Source organism: Vulpes vulpes, chromosome 1 (genome assembly GCF_048418805.1).
Source record: "Vulpes vulpes isolate BD-2025 chromosome 1, VulVul3, whole genome shotgun sequence".
Classification (NCBI taxonomy): Eukaryota; Metazoa; Chordata; class Mammalia; order Carnivora; family Canidae; genus Vulpes; species Vulpes vulpes.
Window position 1 is genome coordinate 41,865,148 of NC_132780.1, and position 23,281 is coordinate 41,888,428.

General features: G+C 37.5%; 1 pseudogene; it reads left to right on the top strand.

Moving 5' to 3' along the window:
• LOC112922059 (large ribosomal subunit protein eL42-like) overlaps positions 1-18,967 on the top strand; it is a 119,068-nt pseudogene extending 100,101 nt beyond the window's left edge.
• The last annotated feature ends 4,314 nt before the right edge of the window (positions 18,968-23,281 follow it).

The following is a 23,281-nucleotide window of genomic DNA, read 5'->3' on the forward strand; positions in this document are numbered from 1 at the left end:
AGGGACTTATGTTATTGTAATAATATTTTGGATCACTTTTCAGAAGGGAGAGATAAGGAGAGTGGGGAAGTATCCTCTTTAAAATTTGAATATCTCATAGAAGAATTTAGACAGCTAATACCATGCTAAGCAAAATCTATGACCCTCTGCCTTCAGATGCTACTCATATTTTTCATAGTTACATGTGAATGCACAAAGTGTGGTGCGTTTTGCTCTTGGAGTTGAATGGAATAACTTCCCTCCCCCTATTACTAAAATGTAATATTTAGCTTCAGGGAACATTGCGTATGTTCTCTGAATAGAGGAGGACCTAAATGATGGGATTACCAAACTAGCGGTTGGTCTTAAGGCTTAGAGTTGATCATCAGGTATGTCTAGAAAACATTTTCTTCTGTTCTTCTTCTATTCCTTTCCTGAAGTCCCACTGATCAGTGCTTAAAATGGGAATTTGGATCCGTTATTGTCTCAGTGAGTGAGAGGCTGCCATCGGAGGTGCTACTTTCCTACCCCGGCATGAATTCACAGTGTCTGGGATAGATGGAGCGCCTCACACTTGTTCCTCTCTCTGCCCTCCAAACCCATATGTGTGCCCTTCTTGCTGGTAAGCCCTCCTCGGGGTTATAAAATGGATGAGATCTTTCTGAGATCTAAATATACAGGAACACAATTTTAACATATTGTGTCATTAAGAAGTTTAGGAGCTTTTAGACACAATCTGGAGGTAGTGGAAAATTAGATGCAGTGTTGCATTAGACATGTTTTTAGTATTTTCTTCTTTTTGTAAAAGCTGTAATTTTCAGAGTTTAGAACCAATTTAATGTCCCTGGAGTTACAGCTTTTTTGTATCCATTGTCCATTAGGTGAATTACTAAGCCAAGAATGGAATCCATTTATAATGTATAAAATACCGTGAAATGTCTTAAAAACAGTCTTCGCAGGGGGAAAAAAAGCATTGGGAGTCCATTAAATTTGAAGACAGTGAGTTCTGAGGTTCTTCTTATAATCATATAATGGTTTTTTGTGCTTTGATAATATGATGCATTAGATATTGGAAGATTTATTTAAAAGTTTGAATTCAATGAAAATTTATATAGAACTAATGCAAAATGCATTATGTTTGACATTCCAGACAGCTTTCAAAAGTGAATGTGTTATAAAAAAAAGAAAAGAAAAAGAATGAAAAACCAAAAAAAAACTTTACTAATATTTATTATCTTTTAAGGCAAATTAATAAATAACCAGTGAAATACTACTAAATGTCTTATCAATGATGGTGTCACTATTACTAGCATTTAATAAGCCTAGGAGATCTGGGTTTTAAATTCTTATTTTGAAGAAATTCTAGTGTGTCCTGAAAGTTAAAATAATTTGATCTAAGGAAGATCTTTATAAGATACTCATGATATATATGTATGTGTGTGATATGTTCAGATACACCAACCCATTTCCAGCAATCAGATTTTAATCAGTAAAATATTGAGTATTTGGTGTGTGTGTGTATGTGTGTGTACCATGTTGGGTGCTATGAAATCTCAAACCATAAATACTTAGAAGTTTTGTTAAACTTTCTTTTATGTATAGGAGGAAAATTTCAGGGAAACAAGTAAATTTCAAAATTTTGTTAAATAAATAAATACGTCAATAAATAAATAAAAATATAAATTGGTACCTCTCAAGTATGTTCTGGGATCCACACAGGAGTTACCAAATCTCAGAAACTTCTTAACACCTATAGCAACAGGGCTGTATATTATGTTGAACCTTATGGAATTGTCACTTATGTTGGCCAAAAACAGGTGGCTAGCTGCTAATTCGTAGTTCAAACTACTAGTAATTAATCTTTGGTGTTCATAAAGATGAGCCCATGGCACTAAACTATGGTTAAAGTATAAAAAAAAAAGTCAAACTCGTGATTTCTGTACTCACAAAAGCAGAGAAATGTGATATAGTTAACACAAATTCTAATAAAAATTGCTACAAAAAGCACTTTCTCTAAATCTTATTAATAGGATTTTTAAACAGAAAATCCTGATGATTGCTTATGTGTCTGCTTATACATTTGTGTTTACTACCATATAAGAATTTTTTTTTTAGCTCTGTGTTGCAGAAAACCAGGTTAAGTAAATACAAGTTGGTTTTTCTCGAGTAGCAAAAATCTGGAGGTAGAAAGCCCAGGGGTGACAGTGCTGTGATGTGATCATGGGCCCAACTTCTTTTTATCCTTCTGATCAGCATTTTTAACCTTTTAGCCAGCTGACAGCTACAGTATCAAACCCAGGACTGGAAGAAGAGAGAGAAGATAGCATGGTACCAGCCTCATCGACCCTTTTTATTAAGAGAACAAATGTCTTTCCAGAAGCTCCAGCTTAGGTTGTATATGTCAAAAAAGTGCCATATGACTATACTTGACTATGGCTAGAAAGGTATATTTTCTTTTTCTAAACTCTGTAGGAACTGTGAGGGAGTGGGGCTGGAGAAATATTGGGGAAGTGTTGGAATGCCAATCAACCTATCAACATATTTTTCAAAGTTCACGTTATTTCTTTTTCTTTTCTGCTCTTTCTCATGTTGGTTAACCTAGGCATTGTATTATATTAGCTTGACCCATACAAAATTCCTAATACCTCTACATTTTTGGTTTATAAAAATGGCAGTTTCATATTGTTTAATCTGATACTTACATTAAAAGCTGTTGATAGAGGCACCTCTCTTGTTCCCAAGTTCCCGGAAAATAAATTTTAAAGCCTTAATATCAAATGTTATGAAGTCCATTTTAATTTTCTAATATCTTTGAAAAAATTCACATTTGAGTCCACATTATAAAGACTTAAATGAATTTCATGAAGTTCAGAAATGCCATGCATTTTATTCTGAGGTCATGCCAGGCCCATTATGCTGGGCATGTAATGCATGTTTATTAAAGAGTAATCAGTGTGCTAAACAACACATGGATTTTGATCAAAACGCAATTTTTGGTTTATGTCTTATCATCTCTTCAGATTTTATTCACTAGGAGTGATTTCTCCCTGTTGATAGATGGAAATTCATGCAGGCCAGTGATTGTTAGGTGTTAGAAACTCTTATAGTCATGGTATATCAAAAACAGTCTTGATTCAGAAAATCAAATGTGCAAACCTGCAGACATTTGAACTTCTCCTCTTCCCTAGTTCAGGCTTGCTTCAGACTGAAAATCTACCTGGGGGAAAGGCTCTATCAGTTACCACTGGCTGTATAATAGTCCACAGTCTATGGATCAGCAATTTGGGTGAGGTTCAGAGACCTGGCTCTCGTAGTGGTCTCAGCTGCACTCATTCATGCTTCACAGTCAGCTGGTGGTTAGCGACACTCATGTATTTGGTTGTTGCTTGGCTATTGGCTGGGACACTGTGATACATATTTCCTATCCTCCAACAGGCTGGCCTAGGCTCATTCATAGTGTAGTGGTCACTGGATTTCCAAGACAAACAACGGAGAGTAAACTCCAAATATCTAAATGCTTTAACCATCTCTCAGTCTTGGGTAAAGCAAGTCAACCAATCAACCCTGATTCAAGGTGTGGAGAAACAGACTCCATCTTTGGATGAAAGGATGTGTAATACCACATTTTAAGGGGGAGGATGTGTGGCCAATTTTAAGGGGGAGGATTTTGTGGCCAATCTACCACAAAGAATTTGAATTTCTATTCCAAATTTTTTCCTCTTGTCCACTGTCATTTTCTCTAGCTACTGGCACTCTCTGCCAGGGTGAAAAAGGAGGAGGGAAGAGAGGTGAGGAGATGGGTATTTTACTCAGCTTAGGTGGCTTCTGATTCCCTGGACCTGGCAGGTGGTTAAAATTTACTGCTATGTGGAGCACAATTGTACTTTCCTCAGCGAATCTTTTCACTAGAGATCTCTCTCTTATCCTTGACTTTGGCCAGATGCACTTGTCATGTGGGCAGTTGCTTCTGCCTTCTCCCCTGGCCCCAGACATCCAGTTTCATACCCCCAGCCAGTCAGTTAGGGCCGAAGACAGCCTGATGCCTGCTTCTCTCTGCACCATGGCGCACGTCAAATTGCTAAAATACACTACCACATCTTTGTCCTGATGAATTCCAGAACTGCAGGACAACTTCAACACAGCAACAGGCTCTCAGGTCTGCCATAAAAATTGTTCAGTAGCTTTTCTTTTTTTTTCTCTAGAATTCATGGGTAGAAATCAGCCCTCAGTTCTCAATCTGTGTTAGCTTTATTGGTCATAAGAATAGCACCAAGTCTTTGTTTCTCCCATAAGAACAAATTCAAAGCTTTCAGTGTATCCCTCCAGGTTTGGGGTTTGAAAGTGGCACTTTCATCCACTCCTCTTCCAAGAGAAGGAGCAGGGACTTTCAGCTTAAGACTCCCTGAAGAAATCTTTTCATCAGTCTGTTCTCTTTAATTTTTTTTTCTGATCCCTGTTATGTCTTTGATCTGCCTGAGGGGTACAGGAGTCATGGAACAGATTCCATTTGTAAATTCTGCATATGGTGTGTGTATTGGCAAGGAATCTTCATTCCTTTTGTGAATTCTGCATATGGTGTGTGTGCAGAGGGGGAAGGGGATCATATTGGTGTCTTAGTGAAAATGACTGAGGCAGGAAGGATTCCATCCTGACAGGAAGGAAGGGAAGATGGAAGGAAGGAAGGGAGGCCCAGAGGGATGGCTAGAGGGAGGGAGTTCACTTTTTCAGTATCTCATTCTAGAGCCTGCTTGTCTTTATTTGGTGGATATTGACTTCAGGACACAGAGCAAACAAGGTGATTATACACAAATACTTTATAGACTTCCATCTTCAGTGCTGAAATCTTTATTTTGTTTTCTAAGATGAGACATATACTGGCCCTTTTTTATGTGATACTAAAACCCCCAGAACCACCAAAACAGACTGGAAAATTCTTTCATTTGAACAGCTCATGGGTCTCGACTTGCAGGATTCTGAACGGAAGGACTATTTAGGGATGCCCAATCATGCAGGCAGGCCTACAGAACAATTGCATGGAAACTCATGTGAAGTTAAATTGGCAATCAGCTCTAGCATTTCCTATGGCAGAGCTGCCTATTGGGTAAATAATATGCATTTTATAAAAACATTCATAAGTGTAAATTCACACAGGAGACTGAAATGGCTCCTTAGGGTTAAATGAAATACATATTAACAACACTTATGAATAGTAAATAGCATGCACTTTTAAAATGTGCTCAATGTATATTTACATAATAGCCTGTAAGAGTTCCACTGTCAAGTAAATAATACTGTAGTTGCCCTTAAAAGTCTTTAATTACCTACGGTATTTGTGAAGCACGCTGTAATGGATTTCTGGTTTGTGTTAGCACTCCACTCTCTTCTCAGATTTGTTCCTTTTCTTTGCTGGTTTCAAATGCATATATATTTATGAAAATAATTTTAAATTGGCACTGAAAGAAACCACCCATCTAGATCGAATGGCCTTGAATGGTTTCACTTGTGTGAGAAGGAAACTTTTAAAGCGAGATGGCAATATCACGCTGACAGCAAACCCAGAAAGAGCATCTTATAAATGAAAACAAGTAAACAAAAAAAGAGAGCCCCTGAGGGGTGGTGGAGCAGTCCGTGATGGGCAGACCGTGCTTTGGTGAACTGGAGCAAATGTTCCAGCCCTTCCCTGTGCTGTTGTGGGACCTGGTAGTTCTCAGACTCATCTTCTCTTGTTTCGTTGAATCAGAAGGATCCACCCCCTGCAAACTATAATTTCCAGTCTCTGTTACCTACTAGTTTCTGACTTCTTGAGAGCAGTGGGGGAAGATTGGCTAGAGGCTGGCAGGCAGGAAGAAAACACGAGTCAAAGATTTCTTCCCTCTTCTCTCTTCTTCGGGCGTATATCTAACAATGGCTATGGCACCACATACCTCTTTCCAACCTGTCGGCCCCATAGGCCTACCATGATTCCATGTCCATATATGGCCCAGACTTCTGGACTCCGGTTCTATTGCCTCCCTTCTCCAGTCCTCACAGTGGTACAACTCCCTATAGTTGCTAATCTCTGTGTTTCCTCCCCTCCTTTTGGTTGATCTTCCAGTTTTTCTTACCCCTAGTGACCAAATACTCAGATTGAATGATGCCTGTTGAATTTCCCGCTGTGGTGAGCTTTATTTACTTGGATGGTCACTGATAAAACTGGCATACAGAAGTTCTCTTCTCAGAAGAAATTGTCTAAGTTCAGTCAAAGATATAACTGCCCTCCTTCCTATTCCAGGCAGGATGTCTCTTGGAACTTCACATGTAAGCTGGTAGAACCCATTGGATACTGGTGTCTCTTTGAGGAAGGAGAGAGATTTAGACATTATATTAGACAGAAAAGAGGATAAATCTAAATATTCAGACCCAGCCACTTAAGACAGCATTGCTCCAGAAATATCATCAATGAGAAGGGTGGCTGTTGCATTTGACCGATTTTGGTCTTGCCTTACTCCTGTAATATCTCCAGCTTTTAGAGATTCTTGACTGTAAGACTTCTGCTTCTTGCTTTTTGGCCATAATCCCACTCTCAAGCTATGTAGTTGCGATCTGAAATGGTTTATGGACACCATTTATGTGTCCACCATTATGGACACTGTACGTAATGGAAGTCAGTGAAAAAGGAGGGTATCTTGATAAAATGACACGCTTTGACAAGAGGCATCCAGTTTTTGTGTTTAAACTAGTGACTCATATGAGCCACACAAAACATAACTTTTGCCAGGCCCTCTGGGCTGCCAGTTTGAGACCTTCAGTTGACTGTGTCATTTGGCAAGAAACACTCACCTGCCTTACTTCCCTACTCCCATTCTTTCTGTGTCACCCTTCCCACCACTACAATGAGGTGCATGCTTGCCTTGGATTTCATGGATTCATGGGTCCTGCTTCATCCCCCAGTCACTTAGTACCCTTTTGCCCTCATACTCTGTGCTCAGTCTCAACTTGACTCATTCTTCCTCAATCCTTGACCTTCCCATCCTGTCATGGGAAACCTGTAACACCTGAAAATCACCTACTAGAAACTATTTTGAAATCCTATCATAGTTAAAAATTTCAGTCAACAAGTCCACATTTTATTTAATATTTCTATCAAATGTCACCATTACCAGGCAGGGAGAAATGGGGAAAACATTCAGTACCTTACTATGAGCTAGGCACAGTTTTACATATTTTAATTCATTCCATCTCATGTTACCCTTACCCCAAAATCTTCTTCTCTGTGATTGTAAATGAGAACAGTGCCTTTGGGAGAAAGAGGTTAGATCTAGAATAGGCAGGGGGTGGGGCAGGGGAAGAGAGACACTACAAACAACTTCCCTAGCTCCTGGTATTGCATGGAGCTGAGAGCTACCCTAGTTTGGGAAGCATGGGCCCGCCGACCACTACTGGAACTGGGATGGCCTGAGACTATCATTGGGCCCAGTACCCATTATTCATCCATATTTGTTAAGGATCTGCTTTCGCCTAGTCAGTGTCCTAAATGTTGGGAATAAACTGGTGGGAAAGATATACAAGACTGTTTTCCTTTGGGGAACTGATTCTTGGGGAAGAAGACATTAAGCAGGTATATCATTGAACTAAAAAGATTATTTTAGGACGTGAAATTGATAAAATGGGAGGCTATAAATAAAAAATTAATGAAGCAAGGAACAACGCTGGATTACATGATGAGGTAGAGCCTCTGAGAAAGTCATATCTTGTTTTATTTATTATTTTTAATTTTCATTTTTTAAAGGTTATATTTATTTATTTTTGAGAGAGAGAGAGAATAAGCAAGGGAAGGGGCAGAGGGAGAAGTAGGCTCCTTGCTGAGGGGGGGAACCAGATTGGGACTCAGTCCCAGGACCTTGGGATCATGACCTGAGCCAAAGGCAGATGTTCAACTGACTCAGCTGCCCAGGCACCCCAGAAGGTCGTGTTTGAATGATAGGAAGAAACAGCCACATAAAGCTCTGGGACAGTATTGTTCCACATGGCAGGTAAAGCAAGTGTAAAGGCCCTGAGTCCAGACAAGGGTGGCAAATTTTCAGGACAGAAAAAGGCTAGTGTGGCTGTAATCGCAGGGAGAGGGGCATAGGAACAGATGTTAAAGTTAGACCATTGGGTGATAAATCAGGTGGTGATTTTTTAGGACAGGTAAGTTGTTTGGATTGCGTTCTAGGTGCATAGGAACAAGAAGGCTGAGGCTCCAAGAAGTGAAGTGACTTGCTGGATTTGACACAGTTTCATAGTGGTTGAGATAAAAACTCGGTCTGAGATTCTTAATTCAATATTCACCACCTATAGTATATCTGAAGTATTGATGTATTTACCTGCTTAAAAATAATAATCACCACAGCAAGAATCTTTTGACCTATTTAATTTTTTAAGTTTTTAGTTTTCTTGGCTGTAGAGGTCCTTTGGTATCAGTTGATCAGATCTTGTAGCAGTTGACAGAGTAGTCTTGGCGGTCCTTCTGCACAGGAGCTCTCAAGGAAGCACGTAGGAGCTGTTGGGAGCTCAGAGTGCATGTAAATCAGTAAATGGCTTTCAGGTGTCATCCATCACCTGGAGTTTGTTCGAAGTGCTAATCAGAGTTGCCCTCTGAAGATACCAGCCTACACTGGAGTTGTAAATCTGAGGTCAGGCTTGCGTGTGATTATTAGCGATCCCCTGGCAATTTTTTTGTAAGAGATGAGGTGTTAATTCCAATGCCCTGGCCCAAATCCAACCCAGGAAATTACTTTTTGCCTACCTAAATTACATTTAGACTTCCAATTGGAAATTAATTCTCAAGTTCTGAATGTTCTGAAAAACATTACTGTTGCAGTGTTGCAAGAAGTCCCAATGCACTCAAGAATTTCTTCCGCCTCCAGCCTTCTCCTCCACTTTCCCCAGTCCACTCCTACCATGTGTGCACTTAGCCAATGTGGTATGATTTGGATGTATCCAGAAATCTCTCTGTGCAGCAAAGCGGGTCAATTACCCATGACTCTATGTGTTTCTGAGTATAAGTTAAGACTCTTTCCATCACCACCATTACCTGCCTTAGAACCATTAAAGCTAACTCAGTATGTTTTTTATTTTTATTTACATCAGCCTCCATAAGGAGCCAGGACGAATAAATCATGTCTTTTCTCCTAGATTATTCTATCTCTCTTTTTCCCTCTCTCTGACACACACACACACACACACACACACACACACACCCCTTAGAATTTATTTCTCTTCTCTTCATCGTCAGTTCTTTTTCCCTCAAAAGCACTTCTTGTCATCTAACGTATTTTATATTTTAATCATTTATTTATACTCCAACCCACTTTGGGATGTAAGCAGTATAAATGAGGGAAGTTTTGTTAAATTTCTTTTGTTTTCTGTCCATATCCCAGTACTAAAAATACTGGCTGGCATACATTAGTTGCTCAATAAATACTTGTTAGATAAATAACCTGTTAAATAACTACCCAAGGCCAATCCTTTAGGTAACAGCTGAGAGATGCAATTAGTTGGACACTCAAAGTATTATTTGTTCATTTATTCATTCATTATTCAGCACTCATTTGATAAACACTTATTAGTGCCTACTGTATCAAGAAAAGTGCAACACTAGAAAGCTGAACAGACATATTCTGATTCTCACAGAGCTTGTAATCTAAATAAGGAAAAAACACATGTAAGGAACTAACTAAAGACCTAACTATAAACCAGGGAGAGAAAAGCCAATCTTCTGATATGTTGGAGGCTGTAGAATTATGACTCAGTACTGTTCCTGGATAGGTCCATTTGGTAAATTCCTCTTAGAATTTAATAGCAGGAAAAAAATCTTTTTCCTAAAAAGATTCAAGATATTTTTTTATCAGAGAAGAACCAACTTTGTCACATTTCCCTTTTTTGCTTTAGTGGCCAGTCAATGAAAATCAACTGTAATAATTCATTGCAGTCAAAACTATATAACAAGTATCCAGTAGACCTGGTTTCAGATACCCTATTTTAAATGATTTCTGAATTGTTTTTCCTATATGCATGTTAATGGTTGTAAGTGCACACACACACACACACACACACATCTGTGTGTTTGGTATCATTTAACCATTCTTAAATTCCCTACAGTGGATGTAGGACATAGACAATCAAGAAAGCTTCATCAGTGCGGATGCTGGAGATGAAATGGTTGACCCTGCTGACCCATGCTAAAATATTAAATACATAAAAATCTAAGGTGCTCTGCCCACATCCAGACTCCAGACCTTTGCCTCATTATCAAAGCTTTGGGATTTACTCCAGTCTTTTGCACATGCTTTTTTAGACTGTGATAAACCTTTATGCTACCTCTTTTCCTATAGCAGCTCTTGGTGTTTATTTTAAACCACTTTATGCACATGCAAATACTGCAAGTTGGAGAAAGAGGGAGAATGTAAAGTAATTTACGCCACACAATACCCCAGGATTGGCTTTGTGTCCCAGCCTCTTCAAAGAGCCTCAGTGCTTCTCAGCTATTGGTATGGGTTTTTTTGTATTAGCTTCAACTGTGCCAGTATTTCACTTTCTTAGTTTTAATTTTCTCTTTTTAAATTTACTCTAAATTGGTCTAGCAGTGTTTCATGTGTTCTAGTAAGGCTCCTTAAATCCTTTCTGAAACAGGTGGAAAATAAACAACCACCCAATCAAATAAATAAAGCTTTGTAAAACAATGACACCTGAAACCAGAAATGGTTTCAGGTGTCATTTGAAATACACAGCAAGAACAGAGTTTCCAAGATAGCATCATAGACCTACTTATTCAGTGATCAGTTCTGAAAACATGCATTTCCAGGTGTAAGAGCTTTCTGATATATAGACATTATCTTAGTCTATTTGGGCTGCTCTAACGATAGCATAGACTGCGTGGCTTGTAAAAACAGAAAACTGTTTCTCACAGTTCTGGAGGCTGAAAGTTTCAAGATCAAAGTGCGGGCAGATTCCGTGTCTGGTGAGGGTCTACTTCCTGGTTCATAGCAGTCTTCTTTCTGGGTCCTCACATGGTAGAGGGGGTGAAGAAGCTCTCTAAAATCTCTTATAAGGACACTAATCCTGATGAGGACTCTGCACTCATGAACTACTCAGTTTCAAAAGGCTCCACCTTCTGATACCAACACATTAGGAGTTAGGTCTCAACTTAGGAATTTTAGGGGGACTCAAACATTCAGTATGTAGCATTCTACCTCTTGTCCTTCAAATTCCTGTCTTTCTCACATGCAAAATATATTCATTACATCCTAAGAGCCCCAAAATCTTAACTTGTTCCGGTGTGAACTCTAAAGTCTAAAATCCGGAGTTTCATCTAAATATCATCTAAATCAGATATGGATGAGATTCAAGATATGATTCATCCTGAGGCAAATTGTTATCCAGCTGTGAACCTGCAAAACCATTTAAGTCATGCACTTCCAAAATACAGTGGTGGGACAGGCATAGAATAGACATTTCCATTTCAAAAGGGAAAAATAGGAAAGAAGAAAAGAATAATTGATCCCAAGTAAGCCCACCTTATAAGGCAAACCCCATGAGAATAATTTTCTTTGACTCAGTGGTCTACCCTACAGGCCCTAGTCATAAAGGTCCCACTTTTTGGCCCCACTGCGGTGGTAGTTTTGCTTCCACCAATTTGCTGGGCAGGGATTGGACCCCAAGGCTCCATATGGCCCTTCCCCCACAGCTTTGGATGGACACCCTCTAGCCTGTTGAAAAAAAAAAAGACTATGGTTCCTACTTTGAAACCAAGGAGATAGCCCTGATGATTTTTAAATTTTCTTTGATGTCATTCTTCCATCATCTTGGTGAAGAGCTCTTGGCTTCTATTGAGATGGCTGATTCATACTCATCTCTTTATCAGATGGTCAGTTGGCCACACCCTTCATGTTCTCTTCCCAGTGGGCTTTTTTTTTTTCTTTTTTTATAGTATGAATAGGCTGAAAATTTCCCAAATCTTTAAGTTCTGCTTTCTTTTCACCTAACAATTCCACAATTTTATTTCTCTCCTCTTTTTTTTTTTTTTTAATTTGGGTACAAATGGCACACAATGTTAGTTTTAGGTATACAACATAATGATTCTATAACTCTATGCATGTCCTACGCTCACCATATGTGTAACTACCATCTTTCACCATGCAACACTGTTACAATACCAATGACTATATTCCCTCCCTATGCTGTACCTTCTGTTCCCATAACTTATTTATTAAATCACTGGAACCCTGTATCTCCCACTCTCTTTGACCTGTTTTGCCAGTCCCCTCAAGCCCTTTCCTCTCTGGCTGCCATCAGTTTGTTCTCTGTATTTATAGATCTGATTTTGCTTTTCATCATTTCTCTCTTCTTGTATTTTATGATAAGTAGTTAGGAGGAGCCAAGGCATATCTTCATTTTGTGAGGAAATAGCTTCAGCTAAATATCCAATATCATTATTCACAAATTCTACCTTCTGTAAAACACGAGAACATGAACACAGTTGAGCCAAATTGTTTACCACTTTATAACCAGGATCACCTCGTTTTCTAATAATGTTTTCCTCATTTCTATCTGAACCCTCATCAAAATAGCCTTACCATTTATATTTCTACTGACATTCTATCCAGGATTACTTAGGTATTCTCTAAGAAGATGAAGGCTTTCTCTGTGGCTTGTTACCTTCAAAAGCCTATTCATAGCAATGTAGGATTTTCTAGCATGCATCTCAAAACTCTTCCAGTATTCACCCATTACCCAGTTCCAAAACCACTTCCACATATTTAGGTATTTGTTACAGCAACACCCCATTTGCTGGTACCAATTTCTTTATCCATTCAGTTTTCTATAACAAAAAACCATAGACTGGGTAGCTTACAAGAACAGAAGTGTATTTCTCACAGTTCTGGAGGCTGACAGCTCCAAGATCAAAATGTCCTGACAGATTTGGTGTCTGGTGCGGGCCCTGGTTCATAACTGTCTTCATTCTATGTCCTCACATGGAAGAAATGGTAAAGGAGCTCTCTAGGATTTCATTTATAAGGGTACTAGTCCCATCCATAGTGCTCTGTCCTTGTGCCCTAATCACCTTCCAAAAGTTGCACCTCCTAATATCATTACATTGGAAGTTAGATTTTGACATAGGAATTTTGGAGAGATGTAAACATTCATTCTATAGACAACATGTATGGGCTCTTTGGGTGATTCAGAACCCAGGATGAATCATTCCTCAGATCTGTAGATGGCAAAAACACCCCTTTGTTTCACAGTAAATCCATCCCCCTCCTACTTGTACTTGCATGTATATCATCCAGCCTGTAACTAATTCACAGGTGAAGCAGTTCAATTGTGCATATTTCTATAAATTCAAGTTGTTTGGGCTTAAATAGCATCATAACTCTCATCTGATTGCGTTGGTTATACTTCTAACAATGTTAAAGAATAATTCTTGAGTTCAGGGACATGTCCATATTTCCTCATTGAGAACTAGTATTTCCCCACTTAGAACTGAATTCTATTTCTTCATTTCTCTATCTCTATTTATATGTGAATATAATTATAGATAATCATGTTATAATAGTATTCATAAATGCTTATTTTTATTGATTTTTAATAGGAATTGTGGTTGAATTTTGTTGGCCTTTTTATCAGTATCTAAGAATTAATCATATGAATTTTTTTTCTTTGAGCTCTAAATATGGTCAATATAACACAGAATTTTCTGTATTTGAACCATCTCTGAATTTCTAGAAAAATATGTATCTAATGTGTGGTTGACTTTTATTTAAAATTTTATTTAAAAGGTTTTGCATACAAATATATCTAATATTTATCTACAGATTTGTGTGTGCATGTGTGTGTGTATCAGTTCTAAAGCTAGCATCTAATTTAATGAGGAAAAACTAGAAATTTTTCCTCAAGAAAAAGGCAATGATACTCTATTACTGTATTAAAAAATTAGAGGTGTGAGAATTGGAAAAGAAGGAAAACTATCTCTGTTTGCCCATGAGATGACAGTATACCTGGAACATTGATGAGAATAAATGACAAAGTTAATAGAAACAATGAACAAGTCATTAGGAAGTATACTGTAAAATTAACAAAAAGTAGCATTACCCTGTATAAACTATTACCATTTGGAACATAATAGAAGAAAAACCTTATTGCCATAATGACAAAATTCTTAGTAATGAAGTTAGCATGAAATAGACAAAATCTGTAAGACGCAAACTTTAAAATATTTTGGAAAGACAAAACTGGCCTTGAATAAATAGAAAGATTTATCTTGTTCTTGGTGGGCATCTCATCATTATAAATAGTATTTCTCCTCAAGTTAATATGTAAATTTAATATAGTTCTAGTAAAACACAAGTATTGCTTAGTTTGATTTTATTTTGGAGTTAGACAACTTGACTGCAAAGTTTCCATAGAAAATAAATTTTGAAAAGTCACTTGGAAAAACCCTCAGAAAGAACAATGAGAGATTAGGTCTATCAGATATTAAAATATAGGTATAAAGTTCCTGTAACAGTATGGTGTTGGCACACAAATAGACAAACACAATCATGAACATAAAAGAAGATATAGAAATGGACCCAATCCATTTAATTCATAATGAAAGTGTCATCTAAATTATTGAGAAAAGTAGATGCAAACCTCAGACTATCTAGCAGAATGCACGGCTAATCTTTAGAGATCTAAATGTAGCGAATGAAATCATGTGAATACTATCAGAAAACACCAGTGAATTCCTATATAACCTAGTTGTGGAAAAACCATTTCTAGCTATCCATTAAAAAAAAAACAGAACTGGTAAGATAAGAGATTGCTAAATTCAAATAAACATAAAGTTTAAATAATTGGCATGGCAAAGAACACCATAAGCAAAATCAAAATACAACACAGGTGGCAGGAAGATGGCTACCACACCTTGGTATCTTTGGCCTCTGGGATCTTGAATGAAGAGAGGACTATCTTTGGCAGTGACAAATGATGATCTCAACAGTTGTTAAACATTCTGAGCATTCTGAGTCTGACTCTTGAAGATAGAGCTTACTTCTCAGTGGGGAGGAAATTCTCACCCAGGCTTCTGTAGAACTAGAGATCTTTGGTTCCGAGATCATTACACTGGTGTTTGTGGTTTCTTGTATTCTATACCTTGTACATGTACATTTTGTATTTTCTTCTTTGAGTGTATGTAATTCACAGTAATTAACACCTTTAAGGAACTATCTATACATTCTCTATTGAGTGCTGATGAATTATGGTTTCTCTTTTTATTGTTTTGTGACTCAAATATTTCAACTAAGTTTCAAATGATCCTAAGAAAAACCTCCTATTAAACAGTGTTAACTTTAAAAAGCAAGATGCAAAATTGCATGTGCATAGAAGTCTAATTCTTAAAAATATTCTTATCTAAAAAGAAAACTCCAAAATACTTTAAAATATTTCCTACTTTTCCACAATGAATATGTGTTTCTTTTATAACTGAAAAGAAATTATATATATGAAAATACTAGTAAAAACAACTGTCACCTAAGAAATATAGAATAAATTGGCTCTGAGAGTTTAGACTTTGTTTTCTAAGGAGAGGGAATTTCCCCATCTTATCTTCACCCTGTGCTCCTGTTCAGAGATTTGTCTAGTTCAGAGAGAGATCTCCCAGGAGGCAAGCAAGAAAAATAAATACTTTAAAATAACTTATGCTTTAAAAAAGTTTTTCTCACATATATTGTTGTATTTCATCATCACACGGGTTCTCTTGGCTCAGCAGAGCAAAAAAATGTACTGATGAAGATTTGATAAAACTCATGGCTTATTGGATGTTTATTGGATTCAGTTCCAGTCACTTTCCTAGGCCTTTATATGATCTCATTATTCCTCTCGGCAATCCTAAAGAGTAGGTGCTGGTTTCCCATTTTATGCATCAAGAAACTGAGGATTAAAGAGGTTAAGAATGTGCCTTATGTCAAAGAGCTGCTAAAAAGCAGAGCCAGAGTTTGGATCTCAATTTGATTCCAAATGCCATGCTCATTTTGCAATGTTCCTCATTGAGCTAGGACCTGAAAGCAAGCCTCCCCTGGATTGCCAATCCTGCATTTTCTCTACATCTAGCAGACTCCCTGCAGTGCTAAGATAATGCTCTTAGAAACATCTTTAATGGTTGTTTTGACACCTCGTTAAACAGAATTTTGTTCCCACTAAACATTCTTGGCTAGGCCGTGCTTTGTTAATTTGAAAGTGCAGTAGAGGCGGAAGCCCTTATTACAGGAGGTAGGAGGTGGGGCAGTGCAGTGGAAAGCAAACTTGGCACAGAGTCAGAAGCTCTTCAGAATCCTCACTTTTGCTAACTTACTTTGTAACATCAGGGGGTGCATTTAACAGCTAAGCATGAGGGACCCACCTACCCAGCTAGTTACCTTGCACCTCCCCCTCTCCTCCCTTCCTTCACAGGGTTGTGAGTGTAATTGGTGCAATGTACAGCCTTGGCTACATGGGAGGACAAAGGACAGAGTTGGGTTTCGTGCCATTATTGTTTTCATGCTTGTTTTTTTTAACTTTCTCTGTATATGGCTTGATTAATATCTGGAGCATGTTCCATAAGGAACCCATTACCCTTAGTATTAAAACAGTCTCACCTTGATATTATTAATATTGAAATATGGAGAGTTCCAGTCCAGTCTTAAAATGCCCATCATATCCAGTTAAGGCTTTTCTTTTCCATGCCCTTTGGGTGTTCTGCCTCTTTCATTCTTTCTTTCCTTCCTTCCTCCCGCTCTCCCTTCCTCTCTCCCTTCTTCCTTCCTTCCTTCCTTCCTTCCTTCCTTCCTTCCTTCCTTCCTTCCCTCCTTCCTTCCTTCCTTTCTTCCTTCTCATCCCTCTGAATTAGGGGTTAGATAAGGAGGATTTAAGCAAAGAGTCAAAGTCTTTCACTACATGGTACCCTCTCTAGGGCAGCATCCCAATGCTGTTTTCCGTGGGGCCGCTGGGTAGGTTCTTCAGAACAATTGCCCCCTTCAGATTCCTGTTGTAAGTATGTTCTCCAGCTGACATCCTCAATTACCCTCTTCAGCTCCAGGTCGCTGAGAAACCCCCTACACTCAGTTTTTACTGTTAGAGCCCCCTTGAGTGGGGCATCAGCCAGATGGCTCCAGGTGGGCCATTTTCTAGGGCCCCCATTGACCCATGGGAAACTCCCATGTCTTGTCTTGTCAGAAGTGAGAGTAAAATCTACTTTTTATTTACCTTTTCTCTCTCATTACCCTGAAGTCTATCATCTGGTCTCTTTCTGTTATTTTTTCTCTCTTGCTCACTCACATAAGATATTTTATTTCAGTTATAAGACAATGAAAGAGTTCTATTTCACATTTTGTTACATTAGGATCAGCAGAGTTTTTTCATGAACTAGGGTAAAATTAAAAGCAGTTGCTACCAGAAAGCATTTCTGTTGCTTGTCACCCAAAAGTTATTTGTTCAATGAGCATTTATGCATTAGACATTGAACATAGAATAATGAATAAACCACATCCTTACTCTCAAGGATCCTGCATGGACTATTTCAAGAAACCAATAAAAATATTATGTTTATTGGTATGACTCTAGAAATCTACTTAGTTTATGAAATAGCAGAGAGGGACAATTTAATGATACTGCCAAGGAAAACTATTATTTTTATTTGATAAATTTGATGTCACATTTTATAAATTTTATAAATTTAAAGTGTTCTGTGTGCTACTCTGATAAATTTATACCTTGTAATATGATTGCCAGTGAAGCAATATTTATCCCACTACATCATTATAGTATAGTATTATTTTCTCTATTCATTAAACTGTGTACTAGTTCTCTATGGCTTATTTACCATTTATTACGAGTTCATACCCTTACACACCATCAGTCTTATCAATCTACTCTTCATTCCCTGGTTACCATTGTACTCTGTTTTTTTTTTTTTTTACAAGTTTGATTTTTTAAGATTCCACGTGTAAATGATATCCTACACTACTAGTCGTTCTCTGTCTGACTTATCTCACTTAGCATAACATGCTTAAGGTCCATTCATGTTGTCACAAATGACAGAATAGCCTCCTTTCTCATGGCTGAATAATATTTCATCATGTATATATGTCATGTCTTTTTATTCATTCATCTGTTAATGGGCATTTGGGTTGTTTCCAGACCTTAGCTCTTGTGAGCAATGCTGCAATACACATGGTTGCGCATATGTCTCATCAAAATCTTGTTTTCATTTCCTTTGGGTATATAGACACAGAAGTAGACTTGCTAGATCATATGGTAGATATATTTTTTGTTTTTTTGAGGAACTTTCATACTGTTTTCCATAGTGGATGGACTAATTTATATTCCTACCAACAGTATTCAAGTGTTCTCTTTTTACCACATCCTTGCCAACACTTATTGTCTCTTGTCTTCTTGATGATAGCCGTTATAACAGGTGTAATTGGTTTTTATTTGCATCTTCCTGATGATTAGTGATGTTAAGCATCTTTTCATGCTTGGCCATCTTGATGTCCTCTTTGAAAAAAATGTATGGACTTCTGCTTCATCCTCCCTTTTCCTGTTAGGCACGAACGAAGCGAGGTGAGGCTGGTGGACGCCGAATTTCCCGTTTTCATCGTGCAGACAATGCCACTGCAGAGATGGTCGGTCAATGTTCCTAAAACCCAAAGGACTTTCTGTAAGAAGTGTGGAAAGCATCAGCCTCACAAAGTGACCCAGTATAAGAAGGGCAAGGATTCCCTTTACGCCCAGGGAAAGAGGTGCTATGATGGGAAGCAGAGTGGCTATGATGGGCAGATAAAGCCAATTTTCCGGAAGAAGGCTAAAACCACAAAGAAGATTGTGTGTTGAGGCTTGAATGCGTTGAACCTAACTGCAGGTCCAAGAGGATGCTGGCCATTAAGAGATGCAAGCATTTTGAACTGGGAGGAGATAAGAAGAGAAAAGGCCAAGTGATCCAGTTTTAAGCTTTGCAATTCTTCTTTTGAGAGGAAAATGTTGACGCCGTAGAATTACATGTATGAAAATGAATGCAGTGATATTAAAAAAAAAAGAAAGAAAAAAATGTCTGTTTAGTTCTTCTGCCCATTTTTATTGGATTATTTGTCTGTTGTTATTAAGTTGTGTTAGTTCTTTATATATTTTGGATATTAATCCCTTATCTAATATATGGCTTGCAAAAATTTTCTCCCATTCTGTAGGCTGTCATTTCATTTGGTTAATTGTTTCTTCTACTGTGCAGAAAGAAGCTTTTGATTTTAACAAGGTCTTATTTGTTGACTTTTGCTTTTGTTGTTTGTGCTTTTAGCATCATGTCCAAAGAACCATTGCCAAAATCAATATAAATGAGTTTCTTCCCTATTTTTTCCTTGTAGTTTTTTGACATAGGTCTTATGTTTAAGTGTATGACCCATTTCAAGTTAATTCTTGTAAGAGAGGTGAGACAAGGGTCCAATTTCATTGTTCTGCATGTGTTTCTCCAGTTTTCCGAGCACCATTTGTTGAAGAGACTATTCTTCCCCATTGGGTATTTTTGGCTCCCTTGTGGAGTATTAGTTTGAAATCAGTGTGACTGCTCTGAATTTGCTTTTTCTCAGGATTGCTTTTACTATTTAGACTCTTGTGGCTCTACGCAAATTTTATAATTCTTTCTTCTATTTCTGTGAATACTGCCTTTGGCATTTTGATGGAGATTTCATTGAATCTGTAGATGGCTTTGTGGTCATATGGCCATTTTAACAATATTTATTCTTCTGATCCATGAACACAGGCTACCATTTCATTTGTTTGTATCTTCTTCAATTTCTTTCAGAAAAGTCTTATAGTTTTCATCATACAGAACTTTCACTTCCTTGATTAAATTAAGTCCTAAGTACTTTGTTGTTTTTCATACTATTATGATTGGGATAGTTCCCTTTATTTCTTTTTCTGATGCTTCATTGTTAGTGTAAAGGAATGCCACCATTTTCTAGAAGTTGATTTTGTAACCTGCCACTTTACTGAAATCACTGATTAATTCCAACAATTTTTTGACTGACTGGAGTTTTCTGTATATAAGATCATATCATCAGCAAATAGTGACAATTTTAATAGGAAGACTATTTTGAGGAATTCTAGTGCTATTAATATTATTACTTTAAACAATAATGTAGCGGTTTGGCGCCTGCCTTTGGCCCAGGGCGCGATCCTGGAGACCCGGGATCGAATCCCACATCAGGCTCCCGGTGCATGGAGCCTGCTTCTCCCTCCGCCTGTGTCTCTGCCTCTCTCTCTCTCTCTGTGACTATCATAAATAAATAAAAAAATTAAAAAAAAAACAATAATGTAAAGGTAATAATAATACTACTGATTTACAGTTATCAGTAACTGAATATTGACTATAATCAAGAGTAAATGAATGTTTTACATGTAGTATCTTATGTAGTCACCACAATAATACTGTATGAGGGAGAGACTCAATGGAAACTAGAAAACTAAGGGCTAGTAAAGAGTGAATGAGTTGTTCAGTCTGACAGTTTTTCTACTATTCCTACACTTGTAAGCATTAGTCAGTACTGTCTCCCTTGGGACCATGGTTCAAAGGCATCTTGTGAGGTGAATGCTTTTTGTTAGCTAGCAATAGTATTAAAATAAATAGTACCTGAAGAGATATGAAGTATAATCTAAGGTTCAATAAGAGGGATGCAAGCAGATCTGGATGCAAGAATGACTGGAGGTAGGACCCATCCCCCTTTCAACATGACCATCTAAAAGATGAATTTTGTAAAGTAGTCTTCATTTGAGTCTATTCTTTATAGTAAAGGAGGGTTTGACTTCCAGCAATCTGCCTTCCATTGTCTGCTTCCTGTTCATTCTAACCATTTGACAGAGCAGCATATTCAGAGGCTGAGTTTCTGCTCTTCTTGAACTTTACAAAATGTGAGGTTGCCAGTTACTATAAGTTGAAAATAGCACCAGTATTTAGCCAAGAGTTTTCAGAATTGGAAAAAGACTCTTTGGGGTTTTTTTTAAGAGCAAATGAAAAGAGGTAGAATTTTCAATAATGCCTAATAGTAAATAGAACTAAAGAAATGAGACTAATATTTTAAAATACACATGCACAGAGCATACTAAATTGTATCAATAGTCCCTGTTTTCTTAGCTCACTAAAAATAATTTCCCAGAACCTCTGAAAGAGAAAATAGGTACTAAATCTGACTTCCTCGAAATCCTTTTCACTTGAAATTTTATGAAGGTGCTTTATGCAATGCTGAATAAGTTGAGTCTTCTGAAAGGGTAGGTTCCGTAGCAGAAGGAATACTGTCAGAGTTGCAAATGGTGGATGTTTAAGAGTTATCACTGCCAAAAATTTAATCTAACAATTTAAACTAGCACAGCCCCAAAGGCCAAACATAGAAGGAAATCAGGCTGTGAATCCTGTCTCCTGGAAGAAGTGCTTCTATAGATTTGCAGAATGCTAAAGCTACAAAGGAATTCAGGATTCCAGTACCTTAATCTTTTCTGCTTTATAGATGAAGAACCTGAGTTATAGAGAAGCTACCTGAATTGCCCAAAGACAACATGTTTGTGAGAGAACCGGGAAAAGAACCAAGATCTCATAACTCCTAGTACATTATTAACCCAAAAGACAGCATTTCCCCATTTTAATAGGTGTTGACGTACATGAACGTAGTGCTGTAGCACTGCTGTGATGCAAACATATTTTGTTCCAGTAAACTATATAGCAACATAGAGGGTTAAAAATTTTTCAGGACTATACATTACAAAAGGAATATAATACATCTTTCTCTTTTTCTTGATTTTTTGGTCCTATATTTGGCATATCTACTAATAAATATTACCCTACTGGGTATTGTATTTCATTGAAATTTTTACTTTAAAAGTCTATTGATCCTGATATAATTTAATGATGTTTGAAATGAAAATATCAGTTAAGAATTACATTGTGCCACATGTAAGTACAGTGGCTCTGCCATACAAGGACTTATACTCACATAATAAAAAGTTTGATCACATACAGCCATGATATGTCATGGCTGACATATCAGCTCCATGTCATGCCCTCCTCTTCCGTCTCTCTTATTCATCATCTACAGACTATGGCTTTGATTCCCATGATCATCTCAGTGTCATGCAATGATAGTCTCACCTCTAGTCTCCTATCTGCACTATAGGCAGGCAGAAAAAGAAAACAATAAAGAACAAGAGATGAAATATTATTTCAAAAGGAAATTTACCCTGAAGTCACCTTCATATTTTTTCTTTTAATTCATTGTCCAGAACTTCATCTCATGAATAACTCTACACAAGGCAAGCTGAGAAATGTAGGTTAATGGCTGAACATATTACTACCTCTCACTGCCCCCCCCAATATTATAGTTGAGTTATTGCAAAGAAGAAGAGCATAAATATTTGGTAACATTTCCCATGATGGAGAAGTAAATATGGCACTACTCCAGGATTGAAGACATTTGTGCAACAAAGGCCTCAGACTTTCAGATTTGAGTTCTTTGCTTTGTATCCTTGTACTATTTGCTTTGCTTTGTATCCTTGTACTAATTGCTGAACCTCCCTAAATATTTTTTATTTCACTTTTACAGTATAATAATTAGATTAAGAATAACCTTTAGGGTCACTTCAAGAGTTAAAAATTCAGATATCTGTTGCAATGACCTGTGTGGTCCAATAAAATAACCAGTAGCCATACACGGTTATTAAAAAGTTTGAACTGAGATATTGTGTGGGTTATACATACACACTTCATATTTAATCCATTAAATCTGATTAATAATTTTTATATTGATCACATGTTGAAATGATAATACTTCTAATATATTGGATTAACTAAAATGCATTCTTAAAATTAATTTCACCCATTGTCCCTTACCACTCAAAAGAAAATAGAGAACCACAGAAGTAGCACCTCCTCCTTTCCTCCTTCTTCCATCTAACTCCCTGTCCCTTTCTTTCCTTCTCCTCTCTTGTCTCTTCATTTTCTGGCTCTTATCAGTCTACTCTCCCTTCTACTCACCCCAGAGGAGCTCTACTCTCCCTCTCTGAGTCTCCTGGCACAATGTCTTCCATGAATGTAAGTTTTACCAAGCCTGGAAAAGCATTTGTCCTCAAACATCTGATTTTCCAACTGCCCCCAAACCAAAAGCCTAACCAAGTTCTTGGCACAAGAAAAGGAAAAATCCAAAGAACATTCAGTCTTCCTGATTTTTTTTCATAATGGTGAATGTAAGTCATTAAATAATAATTCAGGAATTTACCTGCCATGCAGGCT